The sequence below is a fragment of the Balaenoptera acutorostrata genome, chromosome 14, assembly GCF_949987535.1.
Source record: "Balaenoptera acutorostrata chromosome 14, mBalAcu1.1, whole genome shotgun sequence".
Lineage (NCBI taxonomy): Eukaryota > Metazoa > Chordata > Mammalia > Artiodactyla > Balaenopteridae > Balaenoptera > Balaenoptera acutorostrata.
In genome coordinates this window covers 35,079,780-35,100,428 of record NC_080077.1, presented here as the reverse complement: position 1 = coordinate 35,100,428, position 20,649 = coordinate 35,079,780, and the positions used below count along the sequence as shown (strand labels likewise).

Sequence of the window (20,649 nt, the reverse complement as noted above, 5' to 3'; positions counted from 1 at the left end):
CTCTCAGTGTAGGAAACTGAAATTTACACGGAGGAAAATCACAAATCACTCTGTATCACTGGCCTTTGGGAGTAGCATGTGATAAGGCAATGCATCAAGTATTAAACTCAAATGTCAAAGGTACACTGTAATTTAATTTTAAATAGCTTAGATACTTTGCTTGAAAGAAACTTTGGGAAACATTATACCAATGTTTGAACTTATGGAAATAATGAATTAGAGCATTTTTTCCCTTAACAACAATGAGGTAAAATTTGATACTGAATTTTATGGACCCCATAGCTCTAGCTCTGTCCATATGGCCTCTAATTAGTACATTGCTATCAGGTGGGATCTTCTTTGAATCTCTGGAAGAACACTTATTGGTGAGGCCAAAAGACTTTAAAGGAAAGTGTTAATCTATAAAAAGTGATAACTGCCCCTAAATTCTTTTAAAGGTATTTAAAAAAAGAGTTAAAGTAAATTATATGAAGAAATACTATTAAATGGGAGGAGCTTCAAGATGGCGGAAGAGTAAGACGCGGAGATCACCTTCCTCCCCACAAATACATCAGAAATACATCTACATGTGGAACAACTCCTACAGAACACATACTGAACGCTGGCAGAAGACCTCAGACCTCCCAAAAGGCAAGAAACTCCCCACGTACCTGGGTAGGGCAAAAGAAAAAAGAAAAAACAGAGACAAAAGAATAGGGACGGGACCTGCGCCAGTGGGAGGGAGCTGTGAAGGAGGAAAGGTCTCCACACACTAGGAAGCCCCTTCACGGGCAGAGACTGCCGGTGGCAGAGGGGGGAAGCTTCGGAGCCACGGAGGAGAGCGCAGCAACAAGGGTGCGGAGGGCAAAGCGGAGAGATTCCCGCACAGAGGATCGGTGCTGACCAGCACTCACCAGCCCGAGAGGCTTGTCTGCTCACCCGCCGGGGTGGGTGGGGGCTGGGAGCTGAGGCTCGGGCTTCGGAGGTCGGATCCCAGGGAGAGGACTGGGGTTGCCTGCGTGAACACAGCCGGAAGGGGGCTAGTGCGCCACAGCTAGCCAGGAAGGAGTCTGGGAAAAAGTTTGGAGCTGCGGAAAAGGCAAGACATTTTCTTGCCTCTTTGTTTCGTGGTGCGCGAGGAGAGGGGATTCAGAGCGCCGCTTAAAGGAGATGCAGCGACGGGCGTGAGCCGCGGCTATCAGCGCAGACCCCAGAGACGGGCATGAGACGCTAAGGCTGCTGCTGCCGACACCAAGAAGCCTGTGTGCAAGCACAAGTCACTATCCACACCGCCCCTCCCAGGAGCCTGTGCAGCCCGCCACTGCCAGGGTCCCGTGATCCAGGGACAACTTACCTTGGAGAACACACGGCACGCCTCAGGCTGCTGCAACGTCACGCCGGCCTCTGCTGCGCGCGCAGGCTTGCCCTGCCTCCGTACCCCTCCCTCCCCCCGCCCCGGCCTGAGTGAGCCAGAGCCACCGAATCAGCTGCTCCTTTAACCCCGTCCTGTCTGAGCGAAGAACAAATGCCCTCAGGCGACCTACACGCAGAGGCGGGTCCAAATCAAAAGCTGAACCCCTGGAGCTGTGCTAACAAAGAGGAGAAAGGGAAATTTCTCCCAGCAGCCTCAGGAGCAGTGGATTAAATCTCCACAATCAACTTATGTACCCTGCATCTGTGGAATACCTGAACAGACAACGAATCATCCCAAATTGAAGTGGACTTTGGGAGCAAAAATATATATATATTTTTCCCTTTTTCTCTTTTTGTGAGTGTACATGTGTATGCTTCTGTGAGTGATTCTGTTTGTATAGCTTTGCTTTTACCATTTGTTCTAGGGTTCTGTCTGTCCGTTTTTGTTTTTTGGGGTTTCTTTTAGTATAGGTCTTAGCGCCAGTTATCAGTGGTGGATTTGTTTTTTGGTTTCTTGCTCTCTTCTTTCTTTTTCTTTTTTTTTTTATTACTTAAAACAATTTTTTTTTAATAATTACTTTTTATTTTAATAACTTTATTTTATTTTATTTTATTCTATCTTCTTCTTTCTTTCTTTCTTTTCTCACTTTTTTTCTGAGCCATGTGGATGACAAGCTCTTGGTGCTCCAGCCAGGCATCAGGGCTCTGCCTCTGAGGTGGGAGAGCCAAGTTCAGGACATTGGTCCAAAAGAGACCTCCCAGGTCCACGTAATATCAAACAGTGAAAATCTCCCAGAGATCTCCGTTTCAATGCCAAGACCCAGCTCCACTCAACAACCAGCAAGCCACACTGCTGGACACACTATGCCAAACAACTAGCAAGACAGGAACACAACACCACCCATTAGCAGAGAGGCTGCCTAAAATCATAATAAGGCCACAGTCACACCAAAACACACCACCGGACACGGACCTGGCCACCAGGAAGACAAGATCCAGCCTCATCCACCAGAACAGGCACTAGTCCCCTCCACCAGGAAGCCTACACAATCCACTGAAACAACCTTAGCCACTGGGGGCAGACACCAAAAACAACGGGAACTATGAACCTGCAGCCTGCAATAAGGAGACCCCAAACATAGTAAGTTAAGCAAAATGAGAAGACAGAGAATCACACAGCAGATGAAGGACCAGGGTAAAAACCCACCAGACCAAACAAATGAAGAGGAAATAGGCAGTCTACCTATTTTGAAAAAGTCTGCCTATTCCGAAAAAGAATTCAGAATAATGGTAGTAAAGATGATCCAAAATCTTGGAAATAGAATAGAGAAAACAGAAGAAACGTTTAACAAGGACCTAGAAGAACTAAAGAGCAAACAAACAGTGATGACCAACACAATAAATGAAATTAAAAATTCTCTAGAAGGGATCAATAGCAGAATAACTGAGGCAGAAGAACTGATAAGTGACCTGGAAGGTAAAATAGTGGAAATAAGTACTGCAGAGCAGAATAGAGAAAAAAGAATGAAAAGAATTGAGGACAGTCTCAGAGCCCTCTGGGACAACATTAAACCCACCAACATTCGAATTATAGGGGTCCCAGAAGAAGAAAAGAATAAGAAAGGGACTGAGAAAATATTTGAAGAGATTATAGCTGAAAACTTCCCCAATATGGGAAAGCAAATAGTCAATCAACTCTAGGAAGTTCAGAGAGTCCCATACAGGATAAATCCAAGGAGAAACACAACAAGACACATAGTAATCAAACTATCAAAAATTAAATACACAGAACAAATATTAAAAGCAGCGAGAGAAAAGCAACAAATAGCATAAAAGGGAATCCCCATAAGGTTAACAGCTGATCTTTCAGCAGAAACTCTGCAAGCCAGAAGGGAGTGGCAGGACATATTTGAATTGATGAAAGGGAAAAACCTACAACCAAGATTACTCTACCCAGCAAGGATATCATTCAGATTTGACGGAGAAATTAAAACCATTACAGACAAGCAAAAACTAAGAGAGTTCAGCACCACCAAACCAGCTTTACAACAAATGCTAAAGGAACTTCTCTAGGCAGGTAAAACAAGAGAAGGAAAAGACCTACAATAACAAACCCAAAACAATTAAGAAAATGGTAATAGGAACATACATATTGATAATTACCTTAAATGTAAATGGATTAAATGCTCCAACCAAAAGACACAGACTGGCTGAATGGATACAAAAACAAGACCCATATATATGCTATCTACAAGAGACCCACTTCAGATCTAGGGACACATACAGACTGAAAGTGAGGGGATGGAAAAAGATATTCCATGCAAATGGAAATCAAAAGAGAGCTGGAGTAGCAATTCTCATATCAGACAAAATAGACTTTAAGACAAAGACTATTACAAGAGACAAAGAAGGACAGTACCTAATGATCAAGGGATCAATCCAAGAGGAAGATATAACAATTGTAAATATTTATGCACCCAACATAGGAGCTACCTCAATACATAAGGCAAATGCTAATAGCCATAAAAGGGGAAATCGACAGTAATACAATCATAGTAGGGGACTTTAACACCCCACTTTCACCAGTGGACAAATCACCCAAAATGAAAACATATAAGGAAACACAAGCTTTAAATGATACATTAAACAAGATGGACTTAATTGATATTTATGGGACATTCCATCCAAAAACAACAGAATACACTTTCTTCTCAAGTGCTCATGGAACATTCTCCAGGATAGATCATATCTTGGGTCACAAATCAAGCCTTGGTAAATTTAAGAAAATTGAAGTCGTATCAAGTTTCTTTTCCAACCACAACACTATGAGACTAGATATCAATTACAGGAAAAAATCTGTAAAAAATACATACACGTGGAGGCTAAACAGTACACTACTTAATAACCAAGAGATCACTGAAGAAATCAAAGAGGAAATCAAAAAATACCTAGAAACAAATGACAATGAAAACAAGATGACCCAAAACCTATGGGACACAGCAAAAGCAGTTCTAAGAGGGAAGTTTATAGCAATACAATCCTACCTTAAGAAACAAGAAACATCTCAAATAAACAACCTAACCTTACACCTAAAGCAGTAAGGGAAAGAAGAACAAAAAACCCCAAAGTTAGCAGAAGGAAAGAAATCATAAAGATCAGATCAGAAATAAATGAAAAAGAAATGAAGGAAACAACAGCAAAGATCAATAAAACTAAGAGCTGGTTATTTGAGAAGATAAAGAAAATTGATAAACCACTAGCCAGACTCATCAAGAAAAAAAGGGAGAAGACTCAAGTCAATAGAATTAGAAATGAAAAAGGATAAGTAACAACTGACACTGCAGAAATACAAAGGATCATGAGAGATTACTACAAGCAACTATATGCCAATAAAATGGACAACCTGGAAGAATTGGACAAATTCTTAGGAAAGCACAACCTTCCAAGACTGAACCAGGAAGAAATAGAAAATATGAACAGACAAAGCACAAGTAATGAAATTGAAACTGTGATGAAAAATCTTCCAACAAACAACACCCCAGGACCAGATGGCTTCACAGGTGAATTCTATCAAACATTTAGAGAAGAGCTAACACCTATCCTCCTCAAACTCTTTCAAAATATAGCAGAGGGAGGAACACTCCCAACCTCATTCTACGAGGCCACCATCACCCTGATACCAAAACCAGACAAAGATGTCACAAAGAAAGAAAGCTACAGGCCAATATCACTGATGAACATAGATGCAAAAATCCTCAACAAAATACTAGCAAACAGAAGCCAACAGCACATGAAAAGGATCATACACCATGATTAAGTGGGGTTTATCCCAGAAATGCAAGGAGTCTTCAATATACACAAATCATTCAATGTGATACACCATATTAACAACCTGAAGGATAAAAACCATATGATCATCTCAGTAGATGCAGAGAAAGCTTTCGACAAACTTCAACACCCATTTATGATAAAAACCCTCCAGAAAGTAGGCACAGAGGAAACTTACCTCAACATAATAAAGGCCATAGATGAGAAACGCACAGCTAACATCGTCCTCAATGGTGAAAAACTGAAACCATTTCCAGTGAGATCAGGAACAAGACAAGGTTGCCCACTTTCACCACTATTATTCAACATAGTTTTGGAAGTTTTAGCCACAGCAATCAGAAGAGAAAAAGAAATTAAAGGAATCCAAATCGGAAAAGAAGAAGTAAAGCTGTCACTGTTTGCAGATGACATGATACTATACATAGAGAATCCTGAAGATGCTACCAGAAAACTACTAGAGCTAATCAATGAATTTGGTAAAGTAGCAGGATACAAAATTAATGCACAGAAATCTCTTGCATTCCTATACATTAATGATGAAAAATCTGAAAGTGAAATTAAGAAAACACTCCCATTTACCATTGCAACAAAAAGAATAAAATATCTAGGAATAAACCTACCTAAGGAGACAAAAGACCTGTATGCAGAAAATTATAGGACACTGATGAAAGAAATCAAAGATGATACAAATAGATGGAGAGATATACCATGTTCTTGGATTGGAAGAATCAACATTGTGAAAATGACTCTACTACCCAAAGTCATCTACAGATTCAATGCAATCCCTAGCAAACTACCACTGGCATTTTTCACAGAATTAGAACAAAAAATTTTACAATTTGTGTGGAAACACAAAAGACCCCGAACAGCCAAAGCGATCTTGAGAAACAAAAACGGAGCTGGAGGAATCAGGCTCCCGGACTTCAGATTATACTACAAAGCTACAGTCATCAAGACAGTATGTTACTAGCACAAAAACAGAAATATAGCTCAATGGAACAGGACAGAAAGGCCAAAGATAAACCCACGCACATATGGTCACCTTATCTTTGATAAAGGAGGCAAGCATATACAGTGGACAAAAGACAGCCTCGTCAATAAGTAGTGCTGGGAAAACTGGACAGCTACATGTAAAAGAATGAAATTAGAACACTCCCTAACACCATACACAAAAATAAACTCAAAATGGATTAAAGACCTAAATGTAAGGCCAGACACTATGAAACTCTTAGAGGAAAACAGGCAGAACACTCTATGATATAAATCACAGATCCTTTTTGACCCATCTCCTAGAGAAATGGAAATAAAAACAAAAATAAACAAATGGGACCTAATGAAACTTAAAAGCTTTTGCACAGCAAAGGAAACCATAAACAAGACCAAAAGACAACCCTCAGAATGGGAGAAAATATTTGCAAATGAAGCAACTGACAAAGGATTAATCTCCAAAATCTACAAGCAGCTCATGCAGCCTAATATCAAAAAAACAAATAACCCAATCCAAAAATGGTCAGAAGACCTAAATAGACATTTCTCCACAGAAGATATATAGATTACCAACAAACACATGAAAGAATGCTCAACATCATTAATCATTAGAGAAATGCAAATCAAAGCTACCATGAGATATCATCTCACACCAGTCAGAATGGCCATCATCAAAAAACCTACAAACAATAAATGCTGGAGAGGGTGTGAAGAAAAGGGGACCCTCTTGCACTGTTAGTGGGAATGTAAATTGATACAGCCACTATGGAGAACAGTATGGAGGTTCCTTCAAAAACTAAAAATAGAACTACCATACGACCCTGCAATCTCACTACTGGGCATATACCCTGAGAAAACCGTAATTCAAAAAGAGTCATGTACCACAATGTTCACTGCAGCTCTATTTACAATAGGCAGGACATGGAAGCAACCTAAGTGTCCATCAACAGATGAATGGATAAAGAAGATGTGGCACATATATACAATGGAATATTACTCAGCCATAAAAAGAAACGAAATTGAGTTATTTGTAGTGAGGTGGATGGACCTAGAGTCTGTCATACAGAGTGAAGTAAGTCAGAAAGAGAAAAAAAAATACCTTATGCTAACACATATATTATGGAATCTAAAAAAAAAAAAAAAAATGGTCATGAAGAACCTAGGGGCAAGATGGGAATAAAGATGCAGACCTACTAAAGAATGGACTTGAGGATACAGGGAGGGGAAGGGTAAGCTGGGACAAAGTGAGAGAGTGGCATGGACATATATACACTACCAAATGTAAAATAGATAGCTAGTGGGAAGCAGCCGCATAGCAGAGGGAGATTAGCTCGGTGCTTTGTGACCACCTAGAGGGGTGGGATAGAGAGGGTGGGAGGGAGGGAGGTGCAAGAGGGAAGAGATATGGGGATATATGTATATGTATAACTGATTCACTTTATTATAAAGCAGAAACTAACACACCATTGTAAAGCAATTACACTCCAATAAAGATGTTAAAAAAAAAGTATAAAAAAAAATTAAAAAGTGAAATCTGAAAAAAAGAAAAATGAGCAAGAGGTTGACACTTCAGAGAAGAGGGTACCAAATGGCCAATAAAAATATGAAAGGATGCTCAAGATCACTGGTTTAAAAAAAACCAAAAAAACTATTAAATGCAACCACACAACGCTTCTCTCAGCGTCCTCCCCTCCATCGCAGGTAGGGGTGGATTGGAGAAGATGCAGATAGACAGAAGCTAAGAAAAAACAGCCACTATTTTTTAAACTGGATTTTGTATCTTAATGGCAATGAATGTTTAGAATACGACAGTGCCAAAAACTCATAGACAGGTTCTACCTTCTGCTACAGGTTTCCAGCTGTAGCCCAGGATTTGCTTTTAAACTCCAAAGTATAGTTTCCACCTTATGAACCCCTGCGTTACAAACATCCTTAACATAAGGAATAAGACAGCTGGCCTAAATCTCTACACAGGTTAAAGTAATTTTCAAGAAATTTCCTCCAAAATTCATACGACAAATATTTACTGAGTAGCTACTAATTGCTAAGCTATTCCACACATTGGTTATTCATATAGTATGGCAAGGGAGACATAATAACAATAAATCAACAAATTCATTATTTTCAACTGAGAGTTATGTAGAAAACAGATACTGAGATAAAGAATAATAGATGGTGGGGTGAGAGGTATCTAGTGAGTAATACTAATTTTTTTCTCTCCAAAATCACTTGAAGAATATAAAGTTACTCCCATCAAAAATCATGGCTCATTATGACAACAGCTTTCAAACCAGTTATCAGTAAAATTATATGAACTTGTGCTTCACTATTGCCCCTGTTTAAAGTGGAAATAAAGCAGGACTTCCCTGGTGGTCCAGTGGTTATGTCTCCGTGCTTCCACTGCAGGGGGCACGGGTTCAATCCCTGGTCTGGGAATTAAGATCCCACATGCTGCATAGCACAGCCAAAGGGAAAAAAAAAATAAGCGAAAATAAAGCTAAGATTAAAAAAGATAATTCACATGCTATTTAAACTGTTTACATTTAGAATTATTTCTATTTCTATGGAAAAGTAGTTCTTAACACCTGATTTATAAACTTTAAGTACAAAACCTCTTCCTTATGGTTTGAAAATTGTTTCAACAATATATAGTCAAAATTGGGTAGAGGGTGAATTATTTCCAATTTCACAACTGACTTCAACTGAGAAGTTACAGAAGAAAATGTTTAAATAATACCAAAATAGTTTAGAATTTTCATTTATCAGCTAAAGAAAGATAAAGCTAGACAATTCATATCATGAAGTTTTACCAACTAGTCTAACAACTGTATTTCAAGCTCACAAAAGTTTTGGTAGACAAACAGAACACTGATATACTTTCTAAACCTTAAACTAAAATGAAACTGAATAGAGAAATGAATGTAACAGAAAAAATGCAAATATCTTCCCAGACTATCTAAATGTTGCACATATTTTAAGAAGCAGTCTGTATTTTGCGAATAAACTGAGCTGCCTCATATGTGCAATGTTTGTTTTCATTCCAGATGGCTCATATACTGACTAATCTAAGTAGGAAATGATGCTAAATTCACAGCTTACTGGGGTTCTAACCCAGAGCAGCAATGCCTCACTCAAATTACAGCTGAACAATAACCTGAAGAGGTCTGATATTTAACATGACATAACAATTTGTCAAATGAATTATAAATAACAAGCCTTGGTTATTAATATATAAATTTATGGGTATTGTGAAACCTGACCTAATAAGTGTATATTGAATGTTAAATCTCACCCATCAAAACCCCGCACATCACTGTCATGGAAAATAAGGAGAAAACAAAAGAGGAGAGCAGAAGATGGAAATGAGAGGAGGGGGAAAGCTACAGCAAAACATATTATTAGAAACAAGTGAAAAAGTAAAGCATAACATTTCTTCTATCATTTCTATCTTTAAAGAAATGACATGTAAAAGAAAATGAAATTTAAAATCAAGAGATGTAGTTTCAAAAAATGCATACACTAATAGCTGAGTAAACTTGAATTTGTTATTTAACTTCTTAGCATTACAATTTCCTCATTGGTAAACTAGGCATAATTTTAAGAATTTTAAAAGACTTTGCATTTCTAAATATGTCAACAAGCCCTATATTTGATGCTATTTTGCTTTGTTTTGTTTCTGCCAGAGAGCATATAAATTTTAAAATGGAAAATTAATATTCAACACTAGTGTTTTGTGTACATGAAGAACTGAGTTTGATGTAATCAGGTTCTTGGCCCAAAGAAGGGCAACAATTCACTCTGATCAGTTTTACATCTCACTTACTATGGTCAAGCCAACAAAAGGAGCAGTCCAGTAATCAAAGCAGTAGCTCAGATTTGGAACTGTGGCAAAGTTCAGAGAGGCTTAAAAACATATACATTGACTAACAGCATGATTATAAGTGAAACCTAGCATTAATGAGACTAATATACCAATACATATTAAATTTTTATGGTGGAGGTAAAAAGTAGCCTCATATTAGCATATGCATTTTGTATTTAGGCCCTTGAGAACAAGGAGGCTTATTTATAAAATCTCTATTCATTTCAATAAATTATGCATGAATTTTAATCAGTTAGCGAATGAACAAGTAATTGTTCAGCAGCAATATTAATATTCTTCATAACTTAATACACTATCAGACCCAGAGGTGTGGTGTGAATAAATCCCAAATGTACAGTAGGTAACAACTGAAGCATGCAATCCCCAAAATACAAGATGAACTTTGCTGATGTTACCAACTAAATTTCAATTAATGGCTTATATTCATTATTCTAGAGCTAAACCTATTATAAAATTGCACTTATACATTCAAATTGCTTTATTTGTCTTTTTTATTTCAAATAGTTTTTAAGTGTCTTGAAATCAAGGTAAGTCATTATGAAAGAATATTCTCATCCAATTATTCCTATTACAATGCTATATTACAAACATGTGTCACTTATCAACATCGAGTTAATTAATAAAATGCAAAATCAGACGTAGAAGCTATGAAGCTAGAAAAAGTCACTCAGCAAAGTAAATATCAAGTAAATGACACTTCTACATTTGTCTTTCCAAATAAATATATTAAATACCTCTCAATCCTATCTCCTCCCAAATTGTTTTATTTACTTGTCAAAGAAGCCTTGACAAAAAAGTATCTCGAGATTGGCCTTCTCACTTTAGAAGCAGGCAATGACAATGCCTTTGTCTCCTAAGGCCGCTGTAACAAATTAACACAAATGTGGAGGTTTAAAATAACAGAAATTTATTCTCTCATGATTCCGGAGTCCAGGTGTTCCAAATCAGTATCACTGGATCGAAATCAAGGTGGTACCAGGACATACTTCCTCCAAAGGCTCTAGGGGAGAATCAGTGCCTCGCCTTTTCCAGTATCTGCTAGCTGCTGGCATTCCTTGTCTTGTGGCCAGATCACTGCAATCTCTACTTCACTGTTCACACTGCCTTCTCGTCTTCTCTCTGTAGTCAAATCCATCTCTCCCCTCTACTTATAAGGATTCTTGTGATTATATCTACATGCAAGGTCCACATGGATAATCCAAGATACGCTCCCATCTCAAGACTCTTAAGCACATCCTCAAAGACCATTTTTCCAGATAAGGTAATAGTCATGGGTTCCAGAGATTAGGATCTTGTATCTTTGGTGCCATTTTTCAGCCTCTCGCTGACATGGACTATGAACTCATCCTTCCTCCTGGGAGACATCTCAGCTCCAACTTTTCTCCAGGTGGTAGGAAGCTAGGAAAATAATTCTCCTAGGAAAATTTCCTATCTAGGTTCAGAGCAGTGGAATTAAGAGGCAATAATGTAACTACATTGTCTGGTTTTTGCTATTTTTTTAAATGAAATGAAAATAGAGATGATAAAAGTTACTACGCAGAATGGCTACAAAGAGTCAATGTTCCCTTACTATGTCTAAATTCCTGTAAAAATCAAATTAGAATATTTGCCTTGGAGATAGATATTTTCTTATTTGCTATCATTTGTTTACTTAAATGAACAGATCACTTCAAATCAATGTTATTCTACTTCTTTATCATTCTTCTCATTAAAATTTTGATCTAGTTCCAGTTAAAGAAGAATATTCACAAGTTCATGCTTCATGTTGTTTAACCTTCTTCCTTATCACATATTAAATGCTCAAGTAAACAGAAAAGAACATTAGAGATGGAGAGCAGGAAGAATAACATCAGTGTACTAAATAATTCAAGCATTTATTTATCAGCTACCCTATAATAATTGTAAATGATCTTAAATTATGCCTCAAAAGGATAACAGTATAATTTAATGGTACTTGAGTGTTTCAAGAAACTTGAAATAATAACACTGATGAATGGAAGGTGGCCTTTTCTCCCATAAGACATGGAAAGCAGGTTATAGATAATTAGAAGCGGTGTTTTGGCACACTTAATGTCATATGTATGGCAACATAATTTGTTTCATTTTTGCCTTAGAGGCAAAAACATGAAATACATATTTGAAAATATTCAGACATATTCAACAAGGTTTCTCCTGCAGCCACATTTTATGAACTGTAATGCAGATTTATGAGAAGAGTAACAGTTCTTTCATGATTTTCAATCTGTTATCTCTCTGAAAGCTCAGATTTCCAGTCCTAACAAATTCCTTAGGAAGCCAAATACCTCTCCTTTCACTCTTTTGGCTACTATCTCATAATGTTTGCTCCTATTAATTAAGTAGTCAGTAAATTCTATAAATCGCCTTGCAGATAAATTACTATTTTAATTGTGTTTATACATTTGTGCATTGATAGATTTTTAAATCAAAAAATTTTATTTAATATATTAAAATTCTTTTAAATCCACCAATCCAATGAAAGATACTTTTTTCAAATCATATCATTCAGGTGGCTCATAAGCTTGAACTGGTCAAATAAAGTTAATGCTAAGATATGACAAAGTTTGGACGTTGTTAAACCTGAGGTTCCTATGCCAGCACCTAGACCAAGTATCAATCAAAAGGAGCCATTGTTACCTATTATCATCTCCATGAAAATTACATGGGTGTAGACCATGGAAAGAGTGTGTGCTGTGCCCCACTGCCCATACTCACAAAATTTCACATACACAAAAAATTCTGAGACGCATGAAGTAAGCACCCATGATTTTACAGCTATAAGTAGGCAGAAATAGTTTAAATAAAGTGAAAACATACAATTGAACAACAAAGTCCTTTTTAAATGATATATCATGTATGTTTATACTATGTGTTTTTATCAGCATTAATTATATCCATTTAAACAAGAGTTTCTTCATTCTCTCCCAGTGATTTTCCACTGACAGTAGTTGTTCAAATGATTGAGGAGTGTCACTTGCTTTGAGTAGGCTGGGGCCAGGATTACTTGATCATGAAATGCACAGGATAGGCCCACATAATGAAGAATCCTCCAGTCCAAAATACCAAAGGCTCTTTTGGAGAAACACCACAATGTTAAAAATAATCTCCCCTCAGCAATCCATGGGTTATGCGTACCTAAAATTACATCACTTACATTTCTATTTCTCAAAAGAGTATTGGAGCAGAATTTTGAAGAGGGTGCGAACCCTAAACATGTGATCATTTACTCACACAGGCTTGACCATTGTCAGTGAGGCACAGTTAAATGGGCATGTGAGTATACAACTTGCCCATCGACGGCTGAACTGACGTTTTTGGAAAATTATATATCAAGAAATAAAAATGTGTTTATAGACTAAAGTAATCCCACTTCTGGAAATTTAATGTAAGGAGATGATTAAATCTATATTTAGAAGAGCAAAAAATTAAGCAATCAAAATATTCTACAATAGGAAAATGGTGACACAAATTGTGGTATTTCAATAGAATTTCACCATACAGTTCAAGAACACAAGTTGTGAAGATTATACAACAAATGTCATTTGTTTTCATTTTAAAAAGTAAAGAGTATATCCCTATTAATAAAAGAAAGATGAAAGAAAGAAAGAAAGAAAGAAAGAAAAAGAAAGAAAGGAAAAGAGTAAAAGAAAGGAAGGAAAACCACCAACCACCACCACCAGAAGGAAATACACCAAAAAGCTAATAAGTGATTGGGGAACTGTGAGACCACGAGTGGTCTTGCTTTTTCTTTTTTCTCTATTTTCCAATAAAATTTGTAACGTGCTCATAAAACTTTCTCACTGTTATAATCTCAGTGTCTGTCGCAGTGCCTAAGTTCAATAATATCATTACAGAATGAGTGGCTGGCTCAACATTTTTTTTCTTGAAAAAAAAAGTTATCCATGCCACTGTAAGAAAAATTTATCTACATAAATTCTGTCTATTCCATACGTGAAAACACAGATTGCTACTTCAGTGTGAGAACCATAATTTGGAGATGGCAATAGTAAAACTTTGTGTATTTATCTATTATTTGTTTGTTTTGAGATGATGAAATTAAGTCCTCAAAATGTAAGATTTACCACCTTGAGCTCTGAACCATGTAGCTAGCCAATTGCTCTGACAGTGATACCCAGCACCTACAAAATGTTACTATTTAATTAAAGGAGTTAGTTGACTGGAACAAAGGAACACTTTCTAGGCAATTGCTTAGTGACCGAGTGGCATCAAATGATTTATCCAGCTTGTAAAAAGAGGCACAGTTACAAACCCATATAATAATTCTTTTTTGTCTTTCAGTCAAATCAAATCAATTAAACTTTAAAAAAAGATTTTCCATGTGAAGAAAAATTTCATATATATATACAAATTTGAATATAAAATATCAATCATTTTATCAAAATATACAATTGCACTAATAATAGCAGAATGTATACCAATAACTTGAGTTTCTTGAACAAAAATTTAATTCAGGGTAGGAAAAAATTTTGATACTAAATATGCCACTCTTCATATTAAACAGCTATTTTGTCTTTCAATCCCCATGTGATATGTATTCATTGTTTTTTAACTGCAAGGTCTGTGGAATTACAGTATTTAATCTCAATGACATGGCTCTTTCCTGCTGCCTAAAGTGCTGAAATAAGAAGAATCATTTCAGCAACAAAACTGCAAATTTTGCATACTGAATTTTATATCCTATACATTACCATGGCATTTTATTCATCTTGATTTGAAAACACTGCTGCAATAACTTTATTACCTGCTTGACATAAAAAGGCACAGCAGCAGCATACTGTTTTAGATCTGCCAGCAGAAACTAAAAACAAGGTTAGGTTCATATTTAGGGTATATGAAAAGGGATTTTTAAAAGTAAAGTTTATTTGCTTTTTAGTCCATGTAATATAAAACTGTGAGATAACTATACATTTTTATCTCATTTTGTCCCCAAACTATACTCTAATTATATCTATGCAATGAATTGGTTCAGAATTATGAATTACTGTAATAAGTCAACAACTTTACAAAAGACTCCATCACTACCACAGTCCATATGGCATGGCGGCAAACCTCGTATGTTATGATGAAAATTATAGATCCATTTGATTGAGTCATAAACTAATACAGAATATTTCTCTTATGGCTGTTTAATCCCTCATTTCAGCTTGGTCAGAGTTCAAACTGTTCATGCATTCCAGGGAAAGAACATCCAGTTGATTTCAAGAATAACAATCAGGTAAGTAGTAAAACTGGGAGAGTCTTCAACTCTTTGTTTGGATCCCTCAAGTCTAGGGTCATACACAGGTAATCACATCACCATCTCATCAGTCACCTTCATGAGGTAAGACAATAAAAAATATATGGTAGGAGAAAGGAGGGGAACTGTGTTTGGCAATGATAATATATGTCCCAGTAATATGTTAAATATGCCTAGAATTTAAATAGGCCAAAGGATTTGGAGTAATACTATTTATATTCATTTTATATTAATATGTGTAAAGACACAATGGCTGACTCCATTAAATCAAAAGATAGCAATTAAAAGAAAATCTCCACTGCAAAATCTCTGTAACTAGATTATAATGTCTCTTTTTTCTCTCTCTCTCTTTCTCTATCTACACACATATACACACATATATACATGTTTACATACATGTATATGTAACACGTATAACATAATCAAGAAAAGTATTATTTTAAAATATCCTGAATCTTCCAAATCTAGAATATTAAAAACATTTTTAAAAATCTCATGAATCTAAATTCCAAAATAAAAAAAATTTAAACCTATGAAATTAGAAGAATTTTCCAAAATTTAATTATAACCATACACAATATAAGTTGGCCATCTTGATCGTTGGGTTTAAATACTCTGCTGTGTTGACTCATTGTAATATAACACATAATAAGCATATGTTTGTTATGAATACGTACTTTGTGATTATTCCAAGTCAATTCAAAATGATGCATGCAGTTTTTATGTATATGTAGCCAGCAACAGATGGTTATTTTTTTTTTAGTGTAATGACTTAGTCAAGTAATGGGATCAGGAGATACTATTCACTCCCTCCATTCAATGATCCTGGATCCCAGGCATGTAAAATCTAACACTTTATTTACCCCAAGTTAATCAGGAAACTATCATTGACCCGTTATTTCTACATGACTCTGGAAGGAAGAGAGTGACCATCTTTTAGACAGGCATATTCCTCTATGTGTATAAGTGATATAGTTACTTTTTTATTAGAATTTGTGATAACATAGTAAAAACAATTAAATAAGACTTTGGTCCTATAGATAGCTCCTTTAGATAATAGGCTTTATGAATGTACTACTAACTCCAGCATAGTCATAATTTTTAGGATGCTTTCCAGTTCAAAAAGCATAAATTTTCAGACTTTCAAAATCTTCACGTCAAAGAAACTGTGTCATTAGCTAATACAGACCCAAGTCAGTTTTGTACTTTAAAGATTCCTAATATATATTCATTTCAAAGAACAAATGATATAAATTAGCAATTACAGAACATTTCCTCAATTCTGAGATTAAACAAAACAAAAAACAATTATGTGTCCTATGGGGTTAGATGCCCTTGATTAAATCAGGAAATCAAGAACTTTTGATGTGAAATGGGTTTATCAGATGTGGTCAGTGACTCCAGATCAACTCTTCCTGATGGCAACTTTGAAAGAGTCAGGGGATTTGAACAGAGGACCAGAGGACAGATTTCTGAACCTAGTCTCTGAACTAATAAAAGCAGGTTTTTATGGGTAACTCAAGAGTATACAGGTATAACAATGAACAAAAGGGAATGCCATACAAATAGAGCCATCAATGTGGTCACCATAATTACAAGGACTTCTGAATAATTATTTTAATCATCCCCATTAGTCAGAATGTCATCAAAAATAAGATAACCACACCTAGTTTTATAATCAGATGGAAATAGGAGGCTGGCAATAATAACTACAGACCTATCTGATAAAGTAACAAGATAGTGACACTTTAAAAATATTTAGCCATGTAAACAGTTACCTGCCCAAGGGCGTTTTACACTAGTGTGACAGCTCAGCCAGCAAGAGACCTGTTATTTCCATTCCATTCAACCACCATATTTCCACACCATAACGGGGCGTCTAGACATTCAGAATATCAAAATAAAGTATATTATCTAAACATAAAATGTTGGAAGGCAGTCCAAGTTGTAAACCATCAGTGCACAGCTAGGGAAAGTTTCTAGTGGTAAAATAAAGGGTGTCAAGACCATAAGTAATGCAATTATACAGCTAAGGGGTTGGGCTCTTCTTCCACAGCTGCTGCTACTAAGTGACAAGAAACCTCCCTTTTCTACTTTGATAAATATCACGCCTTTTACAAATAAGGGCATGAAATGGCTACTGATGCAAACTATTCATATATTCTTTCTGTGAACTTCAAATTTCCCATCCTTCTGCAACGTTAACCAGATCAATTGAAAATTTGGTAGGGGGAAGAAAACAAACATAAGTAAAATGTGCATACATTTTCATAGGCACCAAAGAATCTTATAAACAGTACCTCTATCAGTGAACTTAAGATAATTAGGTATTGAGTAAGGAAGCCTACTATTTTAAGTATTATAAAAAGGAGGAAAAAGTATCATGTTTCTTTGGTATTAATTTTTGTAAAATGACACACTTAAAAAAGTAGATAGCTGAGAGATCTCCCTGTTGTACCTGAAGGATACCATTTCTTGTTCCAAAACCATACACTTATATTTTTAAATGTATGTCTATGTCCATGTTTGCATTTTAAATTAAGAATCTGACATTGGGCAAAGGTCAAGAAAGTTATTTTGGAAATTAATCATAGAGCTATACCAGATGTATTACTCCTGTAAGGCATAATGTTATGTTTAAAATGTATAGGCACTGATTTGTGCCTGTTTATTTTTCATCTTGCTTCAAAAGTTATTTAATTTTAATATATAAATGCAAACTATGTTAAATGGATACTTTACTGATTGTAAATTCATATTCTCTTCCTTATGAAATCAAATGTCAATTAGGTGATAAGGAAGAAGTCAAAGGTCAAGCCTATGTACTCTATGCCATGGTGCCAGGTGTGGGATACGGGCAGAATGGCTAGGGAAAAAAATACTAGTTTCTGTGATTACAGGCAGAATGGCTAGGGGAAAAAAATATTAGTTTTTGTGATTATCACAGTACTATAGATAACACACAGGAAAATTTTTTTAAAAAACATAAAATAACATAGTTACTGTGGTGATTTGAAAACACGGCCACAAATTTTTTGAAAACCCTCCTTTTGAGAGGTTGCATCCATGTTCTGTCTTCTTGAGTCTGGGTGATATTGGACCTGCCTAAATATATAGAACACAGTGGGAGTGGTGGAATGAGACTTGAGGCTAGGTCACAAGAGACCACGCAGCTTCCCCTCTGTTCAATGGAACCTGGACTATTTGCTCTTGGAGCCCTGAGCCACCACGTTAAAAGTTCAGTTAGCTGGTGGAGTTATTCCAGTCCAGGTGTCAAACATGTGCATGAAGAAGTTTCTAGATGATTCTCACCTCCAGGAGTCTGAGTCACCTTCAGCTGTTCAATTTGAGTATTCCTGGCTGAGGATGCAAACATCCTGGGACAGGAAAAACCCACCCCTGTTGTGCGTTTCTGAATTTCTGGTTCCCAGAAGCTGTGAGCATTATAAAATGGTTATTGTTTTATGCCAGTAAGTTTTGGGGTATTTAATTATGCAGCAGTAGATAAATGGAAAATTATGTCTTATTAAGAGGTTGAAGGAAAACTCTGATGAAAGTTGCAAATTTCTTAACATAAAAATACTGCTCTTCCATGATCTGTCCTCTGCTTACCTGTCCAGCCTCACGTCTTACCGCTCTCCAATTCCAATCGCATGTTCATATATAACAACTTGTATTTTCTATGGGAAAATTTTCTTTTGTGTTCATCTACCTTCACCATTTATATGCTGCCTGAAGTGCTCTTTTACCATTTATAGACCTAGCAAAACTCCCAGCTCATTTATCACTGCCTCTGAGAAGCCTTCCTCAGCACACGCTCTCTAGCCTGAAATAAATGTACCTTTTCTTGTAAGAGATTCATTTATATTTTTCTCTCTCTCTCTTTAGTTATCGAGCTCCTTAAAGACAAACATTTTATATTGTCTTTAAGTCTGTGACTTCAGACTTCAGTGCTTAGCACATTAGGCAATCGATGATTGTTGAATAAATGCATTTATGAACAAAGGAAAGAATGAACATAAAAAGGTAATTTAAGGTAGGATAATATCTAGTGTTGGTGAGGACATGGAACAACTAGAACTTTCAAGCTGAAAGGTGGAGTATATATTGATACAGTAAATTCAAAAACCGCTATACCTACTGAAGCTGAACCTAAGCATATGCTATTACCTAGCAATTCCACTTCCAGGTAGATGCTCCCCCAAAATGAGTACAACTGTTCCTTAAAAGTCAAATGCCTATCATCAGTAAAATGCATAAATTGTAGCACATTCACAAGATAGAATATTTTACAACTATGATGTCAAATGATCTACAGATACATACAACAATATGAATGAATTTCACAATGCTGGAGAGAGAAGCCAGACGAAAGAGTATAAACTGTAGAATTCCATTTACCTAAGTTATTTATTACTATTAGAAACCAGGGACAATCATTACTCTGGAGCAGTTGGGTTAGTGACTGCAGGCGAGTGACGGGGGCTTCTGGGTTGCTGGTAATATTCTATTTTTTGATGTGGATTCTGGGTATATTTAGTTTGTGAAAATTCATCAAGCCATACATTTCTCAAGCTGTATATTCAATGCACAATTTTCTGCATATCTACACTCTACTTAAATAAGAAATTAAAAAATAAGTAAAGAGAAAGGTGGCTCTGTATCTAATTGGTCCCAGACTCCTGCCCAGAAACCCCCATGTCACCACACACACACACACACACACAACTCAACACAATACAATTAGAATCTCATCCTGAGATTTGAAATTTAAAGTCACTATTTATGGCAAAAATCTAATTAGGTCAAAATTTCTCTTGAAAATTCCTGAATCACTCACAAAGACTAGTTTATGTCTTTTTCCGTATATACATCATTGTACCAGCTCTTTTGGCTTGTAAAATGTAAGAATCTCTGAGTTCAAAAGAAACAAGAGGTATGTTTATCTGCAAAAGTTTAGGCATTAAAATCTTTCTGCTTTTAAGAGGAGTCAAGTTCATCTTGGAGGGAGCAGTTGAGTTCTATAGTCACCTTTGTACAATAAAACGTATTATGTGGTGACTACATTATACACAAGCATCAAGTGAACTTTTTCTGCTTTTAACTATACGTTCTTGAGAATTACTTATTTGAATTCATCTATATATGATATACTACTTTTACACAGTTTACACATTTCCCATAGCATCTCTCTATTGAAATTTACTGTTACTTAACATTATTCTGGAATCATGCCAATTTTAGGTCATTAGTGTCTTGACGTTATTTGAACTTCGATTGCATT

General features: G+C 36.2%; 1 protein-coding gene across 5 annotated transcripts in view; it reads right to left on the bottom strand.

Annotated features, from left to right (window-relative positions):
• The window catches only part of PTPRK (protein tyrosine phosphatase receptor type K), a 562,741-nt gene that overhangs the window by 217,771 nt on the left and 324,321 nt on the right, over positions 1–20,649 (bottom strand). The gene's annotated exons all lie outside the window — the stretch shown is intronic.